Below are 21,473 nucleotides of genomic sequence, written 5' to 3' on the forward strand. Positions count from 1 at the left end.
TGATACTATTTTATGCTCGGGGTTTTCTGAGTTTGTCATCACAGAAAATCTACACTATGTTTACGTTTGCTAGATTCTGTTCACTGAGAAAATTTCAGAGGGAACAACTGATACTACTTTAAGCTCTAAGTTTTTGAGTTTGTCACAACAGAAAATCTATACTAGCTTTACGTTTGCTAGATTCTGTTCATTGAGAAAATTTCAGAGCGAACAGTGATACTATTTTAAGCTCCAACTTTCCTGAGTTTGTCACAACAGAAAATCTATACTATCTTTACGTTTGCTAGATTCTGTTCATTGAAAAGATTTCAGAGTGAACGAGTGAAAATTATTTTAAACTGGAGGTTTTCGAATGTCATCAAAACCTAGACCGACGAACTTTCGCTCGGAGACAAATTTACACTTTTCATAACCGAGTGAGAAGAAACTGTAAAGTCATAATCTACCTCAGAGTAAATATAGTAGTAGTATTCATTCACCACCAAACTCGGTTACACTCGGAGAAAGTGTGTAGTCATGATTTAGATCAAAGTTAATATAGTAGTATTTCTTAATCACCAGATTCGGTTACACTCGGACAAACTGTGTCGTCGTAATTTAGGTCAAAGTAAATATAGTAGTATTTGCTAATCACCAGATTCGGTTACACTCGGACAAACTGTGTAGTCATAATTTGTAGTAGCAATATAAAACTACGCTTTCATGCAAGTGGGAAAAATTAACAATTCTAGTCAGGGAACGTATAAATAGTGTCGAGGAAGTGTGATCGATCATTTCAAAACAAGAACTCGTCAAGTATGGACGCTCCAACCTTCAAATCACAATCGATTAGAGCGATGAACACCTTGGACACGGTATATGAGGCTCTCTCTTTCAAGATTCCAGGAATACGAGCAGAGCTTTTGAACAAGTTTGCCAGACTCCTTTTTCCTGACAAGTTGTTCCACCATCTTAAACTCAGCTCAATAGACACTTCCGATCCCGTCGGGTGTTATGGGTTAGTTGAGATAACGGAAAGATTTTGCCATCTCCTAGAACGTGTCGCAGACGAGCATGAAATAATGTACTTCTTAAAGCAGGGGTACAAGAAAGTAGACGAACGGGACTGGAAGATATGCAGACTTTTGAGTGCGATTCGCATAGTATTATACACCAGATAGAGGAGAGCGGCTCTCTATAGTAAAGATTTCGTATAAATAGTATGCATTCTCTTCTCAGTATCGCAAGGAAAAAATCATGATTGATAAAATATTTCTCATCACCATCATCATTGCTGTTGTTGGAGTGAATTCCACAACGGTAGCGGAAAACTCATCCGAAGCAAACATCACAATGTGCCCGGTCTGTCCGGAAATCAAATGCGCACCCTCTACCTTGACGGACGTTCTTCTATTCATCTTGAGTTTACTGGCGCTTATTTGCTCCGCTCCGTACCTGTACTCTAAGTACATATCATCCGACTGCAAGTTCCGTTTTATCAGGATGGCCCGGAAAAATAACAATCGGAAAGTTGATGATATAAGTGATGATTTAAAGTTCGGAGAAGGAGAGGGAATCGATGTTTGTGGTTGACAACCCTCACGTTTTTAGAACGCGCACGTTTTCTGAACGTGCACGTTTTCTAAACGCGTTTGCGTTTTCTGAACGCGTTTGCGTTTTCTGAACGCGTTTGCGTTTTCTGAACGCGTTTGCGTTTGCGTTTTCTGAACGCGTTTGCGTTTGCGTTTTCTGAACGCGTTTGCGTTTGCGTTTTCTGAACGCGTTTGCGTTTTCTAAACGCGAACTGTTTTAAACTGTAACTTTAACTGTAAATATCCAACAAAAAAAAAAAATAATAAAATTTTTTGATTCATCCAACTGAATTTTGCAATATCCAATCCCAACCGCTCATCGCAAAACACAAGGTTCCCGTACGCATTTCCAAGCGCACATTACTAAAAAATGAAAATTACCGAATCAGACCCTAATCTCCAGTTTCCGATACCAGCCCCATACTGTAAAATACGGTCTTTCAAAGCCGAAAATTTTTACAAGTCAGAAATCTCGGAAACGAAAAGTCGTATTAAAATTCGGTCAGTACAGTTTTCCGATCTTCGAAAGTGGAAAGGAATCGCATCGATCCGCAACGGATCGGACGAGGGTGATTTTCCGAAAATTTTTCAATTTCCCGAATCAGACCCTAATCTACAGTATCCGATACCAGGCCCATACTGTTAGATACGGTCTTCCGAAACCGAAAATTTTTACAAGTCCGAAATCTCGGAAACGAAAAGTCGTATTAAAATTCGGTCAGTACAGTTTTCCGATCTTCGAAAGTGGAAAAGAATCGCATCGATCCGCAACGGATCGGAGGAGGGTGATTATCCGAAAATTTTTCAATTTCCCGAATCAGACCCTACTCTACAGTATCCGATACCAGGCCCATACTGTAAGATACGGTCTTCCGAAACCGAAAATTTTTACAAGTCCGAAAATCCGAATTTTTTGCACAATCTGGCAACACTGTATCGAAAAATTAACTAATTTCTCGCCCCATCTAGCAACACTGTAAAATGTGATGTTGCAAAATTTCACCAATAATTAAATCATTTATTTATGTCCACCGTCCGGCAACGCTGCTGCGCCATCTTGAAAAATACACAGTTAAATAAACCGCAGATTGAAGGGGCTACATTACACGATTGCATAACCCGATTATTGAAGGGGCAACATGCAATACTTTTACTTTACAGCGTTGCCATATTGAACAATAATCCCTATACAACACTGTAATTTAATTTGTATTTTTCTGCACCATCATGCAACGCTGTTGGATTTTTTATCGAGCAAATTCATCATTTTCTCCCTACTCCAGTATCTCCGTTACGTCACATCGCATGACAAACCTGGTCTTTTCATCACTTACTATGTATTTTCCCATGCGGAATTGGCAGCCGCTTTTCAAATGCAAATATCGAGTCACCTGATGATTTTCTGAACAAAATGGAATTCAGAAATGGATTCCTTGGACGTTCAAATGGTTAAAACTCTCATTAGATAAATGAGGACCGACGAGATAAACCCTATTTTTGTAGCCAATGGGCGATTGTTTACATCTGTCTTAATGATTACAGACATGGACGTTACCTCAATATTTAGCAATTTTCATGAGTTTTTACTTTTTTGTCACTATTTAAAGGTAAGTTTCTTTTGTAAATCATTGTTTAGTACCTAAGGATTATGTTAATAGCTGTAACGGTTTACATTGTTACTTATTAATTTAGAACACACTCTGGCAGTCAAACGCTCAAACCTGGATGTAGCGAGTCAGTTGTTATTTCTTAATATTTCACCCTCCAATCTTTCACTGAAGACACCAAAATGATAGCATCAATCATTGATGATTTAAAAAAAAAAAAAAAAAAAAAAAAAAAAAAAAAAACCTTCCTTTGACAGTACTGATGATATGAAGAGACCGGTATGTTCTAGGTGGAGGCAAGGAAAGTAGACGTAGGATTCTTCTTCGGTCACCAGACTTATCAATACATTTTTCTGCAGAGTGTTACATTAAAAACACACGGGATTTAAAAGTAATGTACCTACATGTATAAAACGTGAGAACGTTCAGCAGCCGGATTGTTGAAACTAGGCCTTATATGTAACAATGGCGGATGTGAAAAATTACCTTTTCGAAACACGCTTAAAAAATGTTTTGTTTACACAAAAATGTAATATGTTTGGCTCTGGCATAATGTACAGATCTCGAAGATCACATCTCAAGTATTTTCGCAAAATTTTCTCGATGTCAAAACAGTTTTTTGAATCTGTTTCGAAAGATAATTTTTCACATCCGCCATTGTTACATTCCAGTCCTCACATATCGATTTTCGATTCTTGTCGTGCCGACATAAATTTCAACAATCAGGTTGTTAAATAATATGTTGAAGAGTTAAAAATGATTTACACGCATTGAGAGAACATCCATGGTTTGAGCATTGGACTGTCCGAGTGTGTTCTGAATTAATAAGTAACAATGTATACCGTCACAGCTTTTAACATGATCCTAAAGCACTAAACAATTTATCTACAAAAAGACATTCCTTAAAATAGTGACAAAAAAGTAAAAACTATTGAAAATGGCGAAATATTGAGCTAACGTTAATTTCTGTTATCACTGTGGCAGATGTAAACAATCTTCCATTGACTACAGTCTTCCTTAAAAATAGGGTTTATCGCGTCGGTTCTTATTTATCTAATGAAGGTTTTAACCATTTAAACGTCCAAGGAATCCATTTCTGAATTCCATTTTGTTCAAAAAATTATCGACTGACTCGATATTTTCATTTGAGAAGCGGCTGCCAATTCCTTACGGGAAAATACAATGTAAGTGATGAAAAGATCAGGTTTGTCACGCGATGTGACGTAACGAGTGTGCCGGATCCGGCCCTGCGTAAAAATGACCGTTTCTAATGGGTCGGTTCCAAAAACAGCTTTTTTTGACTTTGAGAGGCCATTTCAAGCTTCTTTAGTAGCGCCATCGTTATTTTCGTGAAATTTGCCACTGGAATCGGTTAACAATTCAAAAATCCCCGCACCTTGCAACAAGCCTATTCTCCGACTGAGACCGTCTATGGCTCGGACACCACTATTCGACCACGTGGGAGCTTTGGTTGCCTACACTTATAATAGAAGGCAAACTGCCATTTAACGACGAAACCGCATTCAACCACGTGGAAACACGTGTTGCCTACCTTGACTTTGAAGGCGAACTGGAATGGCGTTAATGTAATATTTTCCTGTTTGGTAAAATTCTAGTTTTTAAGTGGGTTCCGAGTTATCACCCAGATAAGACTACCCGGGCTAGTGATGATGAGCAAAGTCTCATGAGCGTCGGAGTCCGAGCCTCGGGTATGGGTGGCGGAGAAGCGGAGAGAGCCGGAGTGGACTGGAACGGAAGGGTACGAGGAGCGCCGCTGAATGGTCCGGCCGGCGGGACCTTCGTTCACGCTTGTAAAACGGCGAATATCTCGAAAACCGCCCATGGGATCTCTTTGGGCCCGTGGGAGCTTTTGTTAAGAATGACGAGCTGAGCAACATGTCAAAGTTTCATCAAATTTAAGCGGGGGGGGATTTCCCATAAGGATGTGCGGGGTTCTTTTACGATGATACGGTTACTCCACTTATCCCCCCCCCCTTCTGTATATCATACTATGCCATTACTTTCACGTTCTTCAGTTTATACCATTTTATCCCTGTTTTCACACATCTATTCAATTGGATCTCGATGTTTCGAGTTGCATCCCATTTCCTCCGGATCTACCCCCCCCCCCCCCCCAATCCATCAGAAATAAATATATTAATAATTAATTAAATAAATAACTACAATTAAAAACATTAGCACAAAAATACAACTAAAATTCAAAACGAACGAACACATTTTTGAATTTTTTAGGGGGTGTGGGAGGATGACATTAGAACCGGGCAAAATCATGCAAGGAGGGCAAGAACAGCACTGGAAATATTAAATTACCATGACTATGCTAGTTTTATGATGATTTATCTCAATTTATTCAGAAATATCTCATTTCAGCAGTCTTATTCCGATATTATCAAGATGGATCAAGTTAAATTCTCTTGTGAAAAGGTGAAAAATAATAATGTAAAATTATAAATATAATGAAAAATAGATGGAAGCATGAGTAGAGGGAGGGGGCGGGGGAGAAGTAAGGTAACACATGAATGAGAATAATAACAATGATACGTAAAAATGAGAACTTAAAATGCGGAAAAATAGAATTTCAAATGTTTAAAAATGTATTGTTTCAGCGGAGAAGTACGGCACCTCTGAAGTGAAGGGTGTTCCATACCTACCCTTGCAAAAACATAGTGGTAGGGGAGACAGGCATTCTGGCATTCCCTAGAAAAATAAACTGAAAAATAGCCAGAAACATGAGAGAGAGGGAGGAGGAGGAGGATTGAGTACTGTAAACAAAACAATGTAACATAATCTACAGGGTTATCCAAAAGTCACTGACCACCCCTGTAACTTTTTTCCAAATTGAGATAGAAGTTTGAAACTTTGAGAATGTTCCTCGGTCTAAAGTAGCAACTTTGTGGTCCCCCCAAAATTTTGGGAGGCGGCCCCCCTTAAGGGGGGCGGGGGCTAACTTTTTTTTTTCAAAAGGCAACCCCCCCTTTGTGATACCTCATTCGAAAGATAATAAAAAGAGAAAATTTTTGGCGCAAACCGCAGGTCAAAATGTTCATTTTTGACAAAATGGCGGCCGGTCAAAGTTCAAAATGGCGGAAATTTGGCATCTCCGTTGTTTATTGACGGATTGGTGTGAAACTCGGAATTCTAGGGTTTTTTGAGATGAGAAAAACGATTCTGGCATTGGTTTTCCAGAAAAGTCAGTCTTTTGCAAAATGGCGGCGGTCAAAATGGCGGCCTAGAGCGGGAAGTGGATATTTAGGCTGCATATCGTTGGATTTGCATGAAACTTGGTATCCGCGGGTATTTCAGCACGAGAAGAACGAATCTTTCATTGGATATCTGAAATTCTGACAAATTCCAAAATGGCGGCGGAAAAATTGTGGGAAATCAGTTTTACGGCTGTTTACCGATGGATTTGCATGAAATTCGATATCCTGGCGGTTTTTGGCTGGATTAAAAGGAACCTTTCATTAGATTCTTGAAATATCAAATAATTTCATGCTAATCCATCGGTAAAGGGCCGTAAAACTGATTTCCCGCAATGTTTCCGCCGCCATTTTGGAATTTGTCATAATTTCAGATATCCAATGAATGATTCGTTCTTCTCGTGCCGAAATACCCCCGGATACCAAGTTTCATGCAAATCCAATGATATGCAGCCTAAATATCCACTTCCCGCTCTAGGCCGCCATTTTGACCGCCGCCATTTTGCAAAAGACTGACTTTTCTGGAAAACCAATGCCAGAATCGTTTTTCTCATCTCAAAAAACCCTAGAATTCCGAGTTTCACACCAATCCGTCAATAAACAACGGAGATGCCAAATTTCCGACATTTTGAACTTTGACCGGCCGCCATTTTGTCAAAAATGAACATTTTGACCTGCGGTTTGCGCCAAAAATTTTCTTTTTTTATTATCTTTCGAATGAGGTATCACAAAGGGGGGGTTATCATTTGAAAAAAAAAAATTAGCCCCCGCCCCCCTCAAGGGGGGCCGCCCCCCAAAATTTTGGGGGGACCAAAAAGTTGCTACTTTAGACCGAGGAACATTCCCAAAGTTTCAAACTTCTATCTCAATTTGGAAAAAAGTTACAGGGGTGGTCAGTGACTTTTGGATAACCCTGTATAACTTAACAATGTGTGATTAGATTCAAATATCTTAATCTCTTATAATATGAACTCCTGTGTAATGTTATCCGACTTACCCGGCGACCCTCGGAACCTTGGCCCCCGTCCCGCCTCCCCGGTGCAGCAGATCTTGAGATCTCCCCGGCCTTGAGGTTCGGTCAGCAGATCCCTCACGGGGTTTCCCATTCCCACCCCCCACCCTCCGTGGGTTTGCTGCGGGCCCTGGAGGTGGTTCCGTTCTTCGCCCGTCCCTCGGCCGGGCGCGGGTGTTTCCGGTCGCGCTTCGGCACGGGGTTGCGTCCCGGCGTCCGGCGCCTCGTCGTCCCCCCGGCCGTTTCGATTTTTGCGCCTCCGGGGGGCGCGGTGCCCCTCATGGGGCCGATGTTTCGTTGGCCGATTCCTTGTAACGGTCGCTTCGAACCTCCTTGTTCGTCCCCCGGTCTCGGTGCTCTGTCGGCGGACCGGTTCTACGGTGCCGACGTCCGATAAGGTCGGATATCAGATTCCGGCGATCCGGGGGGCACTCACTGGCGCCCCTCGAACGTTTCCGGTAAACCCGTGGCTGCCCCCTCCCCGTCGGTCGATCGGGACCGTGTTTGTGCCGTGCGGTCCCTTCCTTCGTTGCAAGTTCGGCGGCGCGAAAGTTTGGCAGGCTTCGGCATCGGGGGCGCAGCGGGAGAGCCCCCCTAGGGCGCCGGGGCCACCCCGATTTCTGCGACGACGGCTGGAGCGCGGTCAACCGGTTGTTGGAGACGGATTGTCCGTTTTTTTGGCTACCGTCTCGAGTGTTCAAGTGTTGCGGTGTCGCCTGAGCTTTCACGGCCGTCGGAGAGTTCGGTGCGTGTACTTCGTCGATTAAAGGTAAATTTCGCAACTACGTACTTATTTTTCTTTGTCATTTTATTTTTCCGTCATTCATCTGAAATTTTGGATAGGAGTTTTTTTTTACTTTACTTTACACCTTGACAAACCCCATAAATCTTTCCCCTTTTGGTAGATAACGCAACTATATGGCATTTTTAAGCCAGTAGGTACCCTCATCTCACAATCTTCTAATCTAGAACTTCTTCCACCATTGTTTCAATACTTCTTAGCATTGGGTAGTTTTGTAATTTGAGTGGTAGAAAATAGCAGAAAACGAGCAGTGAACTCCAACACGATGTGTTGATAAGGCGCGTCGTTGACTCGGATGTATCAACCTCCTTAGTTTTCATTTACAGGATTGTCATGTAGGCAAGTTGCAAATGAAGGGAATTCACGATCCAACACTATGAGGTCAACCACGCAACTCGACAAGACCGTCTATTGCGAACTTAGAAACCCATTCAAACGAGTTTTAGTTTTTGGATCTGCCTCAAGCAAAAACTCATCAGATTCTTAGAAAAACAGTGCGGTTACTGAATAATTTAAGCCAAAATAAGAAAAATTCTGTTGAACTCCCGGAAAATGAAGTCATTTTAAAGATATTTTGGGGCTTAAGTAGTCAAATCTGTGGTGGTAAATCTCGTTGTATTATTGAAAAGATAAAAAGATGTTGACTCGATATAAATGCAAATGCATTAAACACGTCTTGATTTTACTATTTACGGAATTTTTACGTGCAAAGAAGATCAGCCATGAAGTTCATTTGTGAATTGAAAGTAAGAAATCTACATCCCAAAAATCCCCCGATTTGCCAAAAGAAATTGCAGAAACTCGATGTATCAAGTTGATGTATCCACTCGTTGACCTTACAGAGCAATTTCATGAGTGCAAATATGAAAATCAATACACTTTAATAATTTTGTTTCACTTATTTTTTCGTGAAATTAATTAATAATTTCAATCCCAAAAAACCATTAATTTTTCGTATAAAATGGAAAAAATCGAAAAATGTCAACTCCCCGACGTGCAAATTCTATTCAACATGTAAAAATAAATACGTATTGATATCCTAAACAGAGAACATATGTGAACACAGTTAAGAGCCCGCGGCAACATCCCTTCAACAAGAAAAGGGCAGAAATTGGATGAGATTTTCGCTCCTTTGCACCTCTCCCCTCGGAACTCGGAAACAGTTCTTGTACTCATCTTAAAATTTTTCTCAGAGCTTCGGATATTTATAAGATTCCATTGAAACCCCAGTTTAATGGCCGAATCGGCTGTCCAAAAAGCAGGCAATTTTTTCTAGCGAAATCAACATGCGTTTACAGTCGTCATCATTCCTACTTCCCGACGCCTTGACTGTGGTTAAGTATTCCAATTAACATGTAATTATTGTGCAATCAGAGTTTTTTTCTGGGTTTATATGTTTCGTACGTGCGAAACACGTAAGGCTCGCTAGTCTTAATACATGTAAAAAAAAAACAAAGACAATAAAGAATCAGATGACTTGGTCAGGTGAAAAATGCAAGTAGGTAAAGAAGCACGATGAAAGATGGAATTTAAGAATTAAATGATGGCAACGGGTCATTTGTGCGAAAAAAGAGAGGTGGATTCTATTCTAATAATATATTCGATAATCAAAATAAAAAATCACATGATAAAAAACCAAGGTCACAAAGGAAACCAAGAATTGGGAATGAAAAAATAAAACTGTTTTGTGGAAAACGGCGTAAGTAGGGCTCTTAAATTAATGATCGATTTACATAAACGGTAAGTGCGATTGAATCCAAATTCGAACTTAACGTTTATTTGATCTAGAGGGACAATATTGCAAAATTTGAATGAGTTGAAGCGATATTATCAAAAGTCATCGTGAACGAAAGGAATGTGCCGGCGGCGAGCAGGTAACTATTAAAATGGGGATTATAGTGGGGATAATTATGTATGATTTATCATCTGCGGCTCCCACGTAGGGAGATATTGTGGAACGCGATGAGCCCAGATTTCTAAAACCTGAGACGCGCGTTGTAAACTCACTTATTTCATTGTGCTTTCGTGAACCTCACACAATTATTGTCATCTTAGTGGTAAACTCCATTGTATGACAAGTATTTTCGCTTTTGCTGATCCCAAAAATGCCGATTTATAGCAACAGGGAGTGAGATCAAAGTTGCCCAAAACATAAGCCTTAAAAAAATGTATTTTATAGAATATTGTAGTCTGGGAAGGTGTCATTACGGTTCGTTGTGCTGTTTTCTTTGTTATTTTTAGAAAGCATATATCCTAGAGATACTACATACCGTAGTGCAAATGGTACAAACTGTTACAACCATATTTGTTAGATGCTTTTTTGAGGTGACCTCCAATTTTTGCGAAAATCAGATACCTACTCGTATATAGAGGTTCTAAGGAACCACATTGCACAGTAAAGCGGCCAATGCAATTTTCATTACAAATTCATGCTCCAAGGGTTTTTAAAGTTTCTGATGGCATTGCTTGCTCTTTTGATACTTCAGGGTGGAATGAGGGGGAGGGGGTTGCTGGCCAAAATCTGATGGTCAAAAAACGGTCTACAATTTTCTTGAGCCCAGTTAGTAATGATGATCGTTTACATTGATCTTTTACATTCGCTCACGCATTCAGCCCGAATAGAACTGGTTTTAAACCAATTCGGCAATGAATATGAAAATTCTACCATCAAACGGCACCCAAGTTTAGAGTAAGGTAACCCTGACTGACACCAATGTAACAGGCAGCGTTGTAACATCCTGTTGATTTGGCAGTATTATGCTACCCTACTGAGGTGCTATACACTGTGGGGGGAGGGGCACAAAGGGGAGTTTTGAGAGTAAAGCCTCAACCTAATCTCAAAATCAAACGAAAACATTTTTAACGCGTAACTGTTTTAGGCCTGGGGTGAATTTCGTAATCGAGAATATCGGTTTTTAGTCGTTTATTGACCTGCTGAACACATCCTTAAAAATTTCATGAAACTTCACGCGAATGAATTTCATGAAAATTTTCACCTCTATGAGAGGTTCTGGATATTCTACGCTCGCCATCTTCACTGAATTATCATCACTGCAGCACTGCACTGAAATCAGCCGCAAATTGTAAGCACCTCATAGAATAGTTGGTAGAGCGCGCTAAAGTGGGGAACTCTACAGCCTGTAGAAATGGACCCCAAAATACCCTCAGTGACCCACTCAACAGCTATTGAGGGCTCGGCTCAGCAATATTGTCTGTAGTCAGTGCCATTTGACCAACAGTACTTCCGAGCTTAGCCCTAGGGTGTAGGTCTGTAAGCCGTTTATCAGTGGATAAGGTGCGTGGCCATGGACCACTATCAAGATCACTTCCCGCTTGTAAACAAGACAAATGAACAATAAAAACGAATCGGCAACTTCCGGTACCTATTTACCAGCGACCATTGATGGGGCCTGCGGCCTGAAGTTAAAGTTTTCTCGTTTCCGGTGACTAAGAAAGTGCTCCCAGACGGGGAAGATTTGAAAAAGGGTATTCCAAACCATGCAAATTGCGCACTGAGGCGTATATTTCAGACATTTTGATTAAGACCATCGTGATTTTTGTGGCAGGTTCCTTTCATTAAGTCTATTCACGCCGACGCCGTATCTCTACTAGAAACGGACCCGTTTTAAAACTTAACACTTGTTTTCTATTCTACTTTCGAATTCTTCATCTATTGATACCATATATTGGTATTTCATACAGGGTTATTCAAAAGTTACGCACCACTGGCCATAACTTTAGTTCTAATTATGATATCGATTTGCGGTTTGTGGCGTCCTTCCTCATATCGAGGGGGAAACTTTTTGAGGTACTTTTCAGTTCTTCATCCCCCCAGGGGGAGGGGGGGCGGGGGGCAACTCAAAAATTTCAAATGGCAACCCCCATCATGTGATACATCGTTAGAAAGAGCATAAAAAAAGAAAATTTTTGGCGCAAACCGGAAGTCGATCTGACCCCCCTGTCAAAAGTTAGGGGGGTCCAAAGGTTATTTAGGGGGTCCGTACCTTCATTTTTTAGAGTAGCTTCGGCGGCTCTTGGACATACCGTTTCTCTTTTCAAAGAGTCCTCGAATACTCCAAGTCTGATACCGAAGTCTTCATATTGCCCCCGGGCCACCACAGCCCCCCCGTAGGGGGGGGATGGGCCTGTTACAATGAAACATTGCATTAAAATGCGAAAAGTCACAGAAGAGCTTCAAACTTAGCATCAAATCCGAGTGGAACTTCTTGCCGATGTTAACGCAAACGCAGCCTGCGACTTTAAAGTGAGTTTTCAAAACTCTTAGCCCCCTGCCCCCCCTGATTTTTGGTTGCAGAGCGGGTAAAAACCGGGAAATTCACTACAAATAATGCCCGAAACTAATGTCCAACTTGAGGAGGACCCTTGAAACGTTGCGATCAGTCGGAGCATTGGAATACAAGGACTGCCACCCCCTTAAAGTACGGAAATATCCAAAACACCCCCGCTGCCCCCCTCATTTTTCGTTGCGGAGCGGGTAAAAACCGGGAAAATCGCCAGAAATGATGCCCGAAACCACTGTAGAACTTGACGAGAACCCTTGAAACGTTGCGCTCAGTCGGAGAACTGCAACACAGGAACTGCCGCCCACTTTAAGGACGGAAACATCCATAAAACCCCCGCTGCCCCCCTCTTTTTTCGTTGCAGAGCTGGTAAGAACCGGTCCATCATTTCTGGCGATTTTCTCGGTTTTTACCCGCTCTGCAACGAAAAATGAGGGGGGTAGCGGGGGTGTTTTGGATATTTCCGTACTTTAAGGGGGTGGCAGTCCTTGTATTCCAATGCTCCGACTGATCGCAACGTTTCAAGGGTCCTCCTCAAGTTGGACATTAGTTTCGGGCATTATTTGTAGTGAATTTCCCGGTTTTTACCCGCTCTGCAACCAAAAATCAGGGGGGGCAGGGGGCTAAGAGTTTTGAAAACTCACTTTAAAGTCGCAGGCTGCGTTTGCGTTAACATCGGCAAGAAGTTCCACTCGGATTTGATGCTAAGTTTGAAGCTCTTCTGTGACTTTTCGCATTTTAATGCAATGTTTCATTGTAACAGGCCCATCCCCCCCCCTACGGGGGGGCTGTGGTGGCCCGGGGGCAATATGAAGACTTCGGTATCAGACTTGGAGTATTCGAGGACTCTTTGAAAAGAGAAACGGTATGTCCAAGAGCCGCCGAAGCTACTCTAAAAAATGAAGGTACGGACCCCCTAAATAACCTTTGGACCCCCCTAACTTTTGACAGGGGGGTCAGATCGACTTCCGGTTTGCGCCAAAAATTTTCTTTTTTTATGCTCTTTCTAACGATGTATCACATGATGGGGGTTGCCATTTGAAATTTTTGAGTTGCCCCCCGCCCCCCCTCCCCCTGGGGGGGTGAAGAACTGAAAAGTACCTCAAAAAGTTTCCCCCTCGATATGAGGAAGGACGCCACAAACCGCAAATCGATATCATAATTAGAACTAAAGTTATGGCCAGTGGTGCGTAACTTTTGAATAACCCTGTATATTGGTGGTTATGCCTCATGTTCAGGGGCGTAGCTAGGAAATTTCTCTGGAGGGGGGGGGGCATGGGACCACCTCTGTGGTGAAGAGAGGGGGGGGTTGAGGAATGGAGGATCTCAAGCTTAAGAGGTAGCGCCCCCTCCCCCCGCCACCGGATTTGTTTGTGAATTAAACGTCTTTAGAGTGTGAAATAAACATGTTTTTCATTACATTTCATTTATGTAGACTACTGAGAGGGATAATTTGGGTCAGAAAGTAATAGCACAGACTTCATAATCAAGTTGGTTCTTTATCTTTAGACTTTGTTCACTGGAAAAAAACAACAGTCACGTATGAATGTAGCCTAAAGAAGAAAGCATGTTGTCCGAGTTTGTGTCTATGTTTTTCTGGGGGGGGGGGGCACGAGATTTCGGGGGGGGGGTAGAACCCCCCCTAGCTACGCCTATGCTCATGTTATGATTAAGCTGTAAGGACGAAGTGATTATTAGCACGCAAAATGGGAGCCGTGCATGAGCCTGAGATTCGTTGGGAGTGATGCAATAAAAGCTGAATATGCATGGGGGACATGTCATGGTGAATGAACTTGTGAATGCAGCTTCAGCTCCCGCTCGCTTTCGCTCTCGAGTGGCATTTAGGTATATCATAAAAAATAAAGATGCGACACGACGCGACGGCGGCTGTGGCGGTCACTCATCGCGTATTCGATTAACAAGTTCTGCTTCTGTTGACCGATGTGCGTTTTTCCCTTGCCCGGAGCCGGACTCACTCGACGTTATCCTTGTTCCTGGCCAGCCTTGCGCCGAATTGTGAGCTCTGAGGTACACAACCAACGGCACATGCGGAATTTATCAGCTTGCGTTTCTCTCCAATCAGACGTCGGCGGTTAACTCTTAAAATGACAGAAATGAAAGAAGAACCTTGTTTGGAAAAATACCTCGCAATCGATACCGAAATCAAAAACTCCTTTTTTTGGTTGAAAATTCAAAATCTGCCATGACCTCTGACATGAACGTTGCAGTACATAGCACACCAGTTCAACCACGCCAGAAACCTTGATGAATGACCTTTAGGGTGTTCAATTTATCATCTGAACTGCCCTTAGGCGCGGGAAAGTTGAGAAAGCGTTTTTCAATCCAGGCAAATTGCGCACTAAGGAGCAGGCCCGCCACATCCCATCTCGGGCCCTGGTACTAGTTTTAAGGTCCGGGCCCCATGACTGCCACCAACAACCCCCCCCCCCCCCCCCCGGTACCGCCAGAAAAATCAGTCGACTTAATGTCCAGAATAGAGACTCTTAGCATCAGACGACGGAAGAAAATGAAACGCAGTAATTGAAAATATCATTGTACGCTTAAAATCTTGAAAATAGATAGAAATCTTCAAAAAAGTAAGAGGAATTTTACAGTGCCCAAGCATGTTTTTGAAAACTCGTTCACCTTTTGCTAAATTTTTAGGGCGAATTTTCACTTTTCCTTACGAGAGAAGGGTTACATGAGAATTTTAAGTGATGAGCCACAGGCGGCACGGGCCCCTCCGGGGTTCGGGCCCCGGTACCAGGGACCCAGTATCCCCACCCTTGTGGCGGGCCTGCTAAGGAGTGGATTGCAGACTTTTCGATATAACTATCGCCATCCTCAAGACATGTAACGTCAAATAGTATCCACACGGCCGTATCTCTAGCGTGTAACAGACCCATCTAGATATAGAGGAAGTAAAGGGGGGGGGGGAGAGTGTGGAGTTACGGATGCTACGGCATGCACGGAGGAGATTTCAGCGATGCGGGACGGCAGGGAAGATCGGTGGTCGGCCGGTCAGCTGGTCACTGCTCCAGTGCTCCTATCCGACTAACAATAAGAGGGCGCCTCAGCGTGAGCGCGTGACATTGGTCTCAGCAGAGAAAGTGCGCATCCTCAAGGTCGTGCTGAGGCCGTTCCTTCATCCTTCCACTTCCCGCCCGCAATCCCTCGTACCCCCAACCTGACTCCGAAGCCCCCTTCCCTATTTGTGATCCCCCCCGAACTGGAGCTCGGTAGCCCCCCTCCGACCGACGTCTCCCGTCGTATATAAACTCGGTCCATCGGCCGCACCGAAGATTACGTACGTGAAAAGTCTCAATCGTTCCGCTCGATCCGCCTCCCGTTTTTTGTTTGTTTTCCACCTCCGGATGCCGTGTTCGTTTACTCTGTGTTTGTTCCTTTAAACGGATACCTTTTACGTAGCGAATTCAATGTAAGTACACTTACAATTGTATCTTCACTTTACCACACGGTTTTTGTACGTCCCTCGCGTCTCTGTGGTTCATTAAAAAAGTATGGTTTACGGTACATCGATATGAGTATGGTAACCGCCAACAGGCTCCATGGTAGCGAATACTGTAACAACTCTAATCACATTCATCAAAGTATGGTAACACTCTTTAGATGTCTGGTGGGGCCTACTGTAACAACTCTAATCACATTCATCAAAGTATGGTAACACTCTTTAGATGTCTGGTGGCCTTTACCCTCCATTGTCACTGAGTCAAAAATCAGGTTTAGCATCACTCATGTTAGAGTCAGTCATACTACTTGTGAAATGAGCAATACCCCCCCCCCCCCCCCTCGGTATTGAGGCTCTCCTTACGTTAAACCACACTTTCATGGATTTTTGCCCCAAATGTTAAAATTTTGAAATTTTTCAGTTTCGTTTCCCATCTTGAAAGGCCTAAAGTCTATCTATCGTATGCCGGACAGTGCTGTCCATCGATTCGGCGAGCTGTCCGAGAGTTTTTTTTTCAAAATGAAATGCATTGTAAGGGTCCAGTTTCGGCTTACTCGAGAATTGGAGAATGAAAAATAAAGGTTTCGATTATTTAAGGAATTAAGCGCTACCTATCTGTGGAGATTGCAACAACACAGTCCAAATCGATGGAGGCATGGCCGTGCTCCGAAAATCCGTGCTCTGCAGCGTCTCCACAGTCTTTGATAAGACCTACCGTTGGCTATCAGACGGCCGCTGAGCCTTGCGGGAATACAGAGGATACACAATGTGTCAACAGTACGAAGTTTAGGAGCACGGTCTAACTTCGGGGTGCACGACGGCAGGGTTCCTGCCAGTTGCCTTGGTCCCTCGAGGGCGCCTCGCTGGTCAGCCCGGCCCTTATTTACTTGAGGAATTACTCACAATTTTTGGGGGAAAAGTGGGTAGCTGCAAACAATCTTTGGTAATTTACTGTAATGCAAACAGGTGTTCCAGGTACCCCTTATTTAAATTTTCTTTTTTTCCGAGTTCTTTATACTAGAGCCGACGTGTTCTTTTCCGATCTGCCTACGAGTTCATCATGGATATGTTTCCTTGGGAAGACGCCGATTTTTCAACGGTGTTGCCGTTCCTCGCCTTTTATTCTGACTCGGCTGTTTCATTTATTATTGACTTCCCCACTTCCCTATTTCCGATCGTTACTGTTCGATTGTTATAGTTTTGCTGTTTCCCCCATTAGTTAACTTCGGTGTTTCCGGTGGCTCGGTGTACGAAGTCCGCACGCTCAGCCGCTCTCCTTGCCGCTATAGACTGATTTAGTGACTGCTTCATTCGATGTTACATCGAAATCTTAGTTCAAACCATTCCATGGCTATAACGTATAAGTAGTTGATCAATCGGATCGATCAGATTTATCATGCGCCGGAGGTCGATGGAGCCGATGCAAGACGATGTAAATGACATTGCGTGACGTGAATAACCTCCAAATTTCCAAAAGGGATGATTTCTCGCTCATCTTCAGATAGAAGGAAAATAATTTTTCAGAGGAGCTGCTGGAAGCAAATAAATGAAGGAGCATAGGGCCCATTTCACGGCAAATAAATGGGGGACTTGGAGGACAAGGCTCAGGCGTATAAATGTAATTTTTGAAAATATCGAGGCGTTAATGATTCCAAGTAAAACTAGTCTGATTGGATTTTCTGCGAAAAATTCGCTTCCAAAATTTCGATGTTTAAGCATCAAAAAGTCAGTTTGAACTTTCTCTCCGCCATAAGGATCCAATGTAATTTCGAAACTTTGAACACGTTTTCTCGAAGTAGCAAAAACTGCTCTTATGCGCCTTGTCCTCTAAGCCCCTCGAATAATAATTCCACAGATTTTTCAAGAATTCTCAGCCAAAGGCCACTTGTTGCAATGCTATCGCTCTGTGCCGTGTTTACGCTTCCAAGTAATAATAAACAAAACAAACCCGTCCATCCAAAAATTCCACCAAAATGAAAGAGGCAATTATCCTAATTTCTGAGTAGGTAGCTGGTATTCGGTATACATAGCTAGCTTTCTTTGTCTCTTACGCCCTTTGAGTTGGTTTTCGATGTTTACAAGATTTTGACCGCCTTATGGCCTCTGATTAGCCATCATCAGTGATTTATGAACGAGTTTATTGTTTATTTGTTATTGTTTATTATTTATTGTTATATTTATTATATTATTATTTGAGTTTATTGTTTTTAATAATTGTAAGTGGGCGTGTTTTGAAGCTTTAGAGATATCTTGACATGGGTCCATTTTTAAATGAACCCCACTTGACCAAATATAACAGGTGCAGTGGTTTTTCAAAATTAATTGAAAAATCTGACAATTTCAGACCACCCTTGTCGATTAAGGCTTATGCGATTTCAGACCACCCTTGTCGATTAAGGCTTATGCGAGAAAAACAGCTGGTTTAACACGTACCTACCGATTGAAAGCAGATGTAGTCAAGAAAAACATTTAAATAATCGTCATCATTGGAATTATTTTGCAATGTTAATGCAAAATCCTCTTAATCCTCAGTGCAGATTTCCCCCAATAATTTTGTACCTCGAATTGATGTACAACCGACAAGCTTCCAAGTTATTTTTTACGCTTTTGGTCACTTAAGACCTTGCTAAATTGTTCTTCAAATAAGCCTTATTGTATGTAGCAAGCGTCTTGAGCTGAAGCATTCAGGCAGACAAGGAGATAAGACGGATCGCAAAGTTGCAAAATCAAGTGGCATTTAACTTCGACGTTTTTGTGCGGCCGTGCGGGTCGCCAATTGCAACATTATAACGTCGAGTTGTTTTTACTGGTCGCAGTAGTTAAAAGAGATTCATTATATGCACGGAGCGTGCTTGAGTTAGGTAGAGATAATTCAATAATACCGGGTGTTCCAGAGCACCCGTCCACTATCTTTTTCTCGGAAACGGCCGAAATTGAGCTTCAGGACGATGACATTCAGCGGTAAATCGACCCAAAGAATCCAAAGAATTCAATGAAAATATTTTCAGCTCCCCAAAATTCCATGGGGGGGGGGGGCTCTAAAGGAGTGCCCCCTGTTTCTCGCATATTTCTAATGGGAAGGGTATGTTTTGACTTCGGATTTATTTTAAGACCAAAAATAAGGACTATTTCATCAGTGCACCTTTTCCCTGACCCTCATTTTTTTGGAGTCACAGGACATTTTGAGGAAAATTTCAATGAGACACACTGTAAGCGTTAAAAATATTCGATTTCCTGGGAGGAGAGGTCAATACCTTTTTATTGATGTGACACTTACGACCCGTGTTGATCCAAAGGAGGAGAGTCGTTTTGGGCCTTTTCCGGCCCCACCTGGGTTTTGCTGAATGTTTCATATTTTCAAAGTACTAGTCTTAGGTAGACTTTATGCCAAATATTTTACCGAACGGAGTCCATGCAAAGGTGCAACAACGCCTCAAACCCAGATTCTTGGCATCGAAAAATAGTTATTTTTGTTGACTTTTTCGCCTGTTATCACTCTTCCAGCAGATGATTCCCATGTATTTTTTGGGGTACTTTCTATTTCTGGCCCTTTTAATAAAGGCCTCCGATAAATTTTAAGGGGCCTTATGGCCCATTGTTGCCATTTTTGGCCCATTTTTAGGGGTTTTTTCAATTTTACACACGTAGAAATCAATTCAAACTAAGAACCGTGTAAGTCTTTGAAAAGAACTCAAAAAATGAACAAAAAATGTTTTGTGAAAATTTTTCCTACGTTGCCAAATTTTCGAGAAAAATCGCTCCAAAGAGCCAAAAATGGCCAAAATTCGATAAATTGCCACGCTTAAGGTTCAAGAAAGTGGGGTACAACTTTTATATTGACGTACGTAACAGCTCTTACCTATATATACAACATATCAAGAAATTATAGTTGTACCCGGATTCCCACGATGTGAAAATTGACCGGGATGTCGATTTTAGCGGCGTTTTTTTACTTGAAGGTAGCTCTTTTGAATATTTTTCGACCTTAGTCACCCTCTATGGGTGTGAACTTTATGTGTTTTTCTACGTAATTTTCATAACTGGCCATAAAAATGGCTTCCTGTGAACTTTAAAAGGCCTAACGGTCTATTGTTGCCAATTTTCACCAATATTTAGGGGGTTTTCAAGTTTACGCGTGTGAAACTCAATTTAATCTAAAAACCGTGTAAATTTTCGGAAAGAACGTAAAAAAATACATAAAATTTGATGTGTAACTTTTCCCTGCGTTGCCAAATTATCGAGAAAAATCGTCCTGAAGCGCCAAAAATGCCAAAAATTGGATTAATCGTCACGTCGAAGGTTCCAGGAAGTGAATTTTAAGTTTTCTTTCCCTACAAATAACGTATCGAAAATTTGAAAATGCAATTCGTCTCACGGAACATGTAATGGCTCAGATGAACGTGATTAAACGGACCCTCAAGGTGCTTTTACCTTATCCTTCACTCCAGTACACCTCTTTATTCCTACTCTTACACTCAAACCGTTCGCGAGATATCGATTTTTAAAGTTTTAAAAAAATTGCAACTTTGCCCCCCTGCCCCCTCCCCCCTAATTATCCTAGGGGGCTGAAATTTTGCCCAAGCGTCGGGGACACTTAGTACAACATCTGAGCAAAGTTTGGGCCGAATCCAGGGGGGGGGGGCCAAAATCGGCGTTTTTGGAACAACCTCTTTTCGGAAAGAACGTAAAAAAATACATAAAATTTGATATGTAACTTTTCCCTGCGTTGCCAAATTATCGAGAAAAATCGTCCTGAAGCGCCAAAAATGCCGAAAATTGGATTAATCGTCACATCGAAGGTTCAAGAGGGTGAATTATCACTTACATGTGGATCGTGGTACACTTTCCCCACGCAGTTTCTGTTTTTTGGTATATTTGCCCTATAGCAAGCATCTTGAGAACCAATGATTATCTCGAGGTTACAGGAATAAAGTAGGTGTTGCGGTTTGCGCTAAAAAACGTTAAAAAATATTCTCTACAAGAATATTAATGCTGTTTGCAAGGTTGCGTAATTTATGGCGGTCATAAATCGATTTTTTCGATTTTGAAGGTTCGGCTTTTTTCCGTTTTTCGTCTCTCCTCTCCAGGCGATTGTTGCTACGTGAATGAAAACCGGTTGAGGTGATTCTCCATAAAATTCTGCATCTGCTACACTTTCTTTGACCTTGGGGAAACGATTCGTTCGTGAGTTATAGCGATTTTTCTGCGCGTTACCGGTTACGCGCGGGCGGCATATCGGCGGCGCTCCATCCCGCACGGGCGAGGCAGAGGTTGTTTCACCGCTAGGGCCTTATATTCATGCTGTAGGCTGTAATTATTGATATTTTTTCCTCCCCCCACCCTTCCCCTCCAATAAATATTGTTTTAATACTTCGTTATACAGGGTGTCCCAGACCATCCGTAACAGGTCTTTTTCTCGGTTGGTTTAGGTAGTACGAAGTGGGGGACCGCGGGGTTATATATGGAATTGACCCCAAGGAATCCGAATTT

General features: G+C 42.3%; 1 protein-coding gene across 3 annotated transcripts in view; it reads left to right on the forward strand.

Moving 5' to 3' along the window:
- slf (C-type lectin domain-containing protein slf) overlaps positions 1-21,473 on the forward strand; it is a 117,029-nt gene that overhangs the window by 49,212 nt on the left and 46,344 nt on the right. The window contains exon 1 of one of the 3 annotated variants that reach the window (XM_019051760.2): positions 8,026-8,180. The exons of 1 other annotated variant lie outside the window; for it this stretch is intronic. The gene's annotated coding sequence lies outside the window, so the exon portion shown is untranslated. Of the gene's footprint in view, positions 1-8,025; positions 8,181-15,543; positions 15,954-21,473 lie in introns of those variants that run through there. One more of the 3 variants, XM_019051756.2, reaches the window with a different exon arrangement.

The sequence above is a fragment of the Bemisia tabaci genome, chromosome 1 (genome assembly GCF_918797505.1).
Source record: "Bemisia tabaci chromosome 1, PGI_BMITA_v3".
Lineage (NCBI taxonomy): Eukaryota > Metazoa > Arthropoda > Insecta > Hemiptera > Aleyrodidae > Bemisia > Bemisia tabaci.